The sequence below is a fragment of the Apaloderma vittatum genome, unplaced genomic scaffold (genome assembly GCF_000703405.1).
Source record: "Apaloderma vittatum isolate BGI_N311 unplaced genomic scaffold, ASM70340v1 scaffold42517, whole genome shotgun sequence".
Lineage (NCBI taxonomy): Eukaryota > Metazoa > Chordata > Aves > Trogoniformes > Trogonidae > Apaloderma > Apaloderma vittatum.
The window spans coordinates 1,682-1,964 of record NW_009728721.1 but is presented as its reverse complement, the minus strand read 5'-3'; the positions used below and the strand labels follow the sequence as shown (position 1 = coordinate 1,964).

General features: G+C 45.6%; 1 protein-coding gene across 1 annotated transcript in view; it reads right to left on the bottom strand.

Moving 5' to 3' along the window:
* PRPF18 (pre-mRNA processing factor 18) overlaps positions 1-283 on the bottom strand; it is a gene marked incomplete at both ends in the record, with an annotated part of 9,963 nt that overhangs the window by 8,905 nt on the left and 775 nt on the right. The window lies entirely within an intron of this gene.

Below are 283 nucleotides of genomic sequence, written 5' to 3'. Positions count from 1 at the left end.
AGTCGAAAGAGCGACTGGATTCCTACAACACTTTCTCACAACCAGACGCCACACGTTCCAAGAATCGTTTTGGCACTGATCTTCCAATTTCTCCAAACAGATCAAGGTTTCAGAATAAGTCACTAACTGGGTACAGTTCAAGTGAACACAAAGCTACTATTAGTGCCCAGTAACAGCAAACAAGATTACCAGCCTCTACCTTCCCCAAGGGAACACACACCCCGTCCCGAACACGAATAATCAGGCAGGCAGGCAGACACACACACTTGTAAAAGAAAACAAC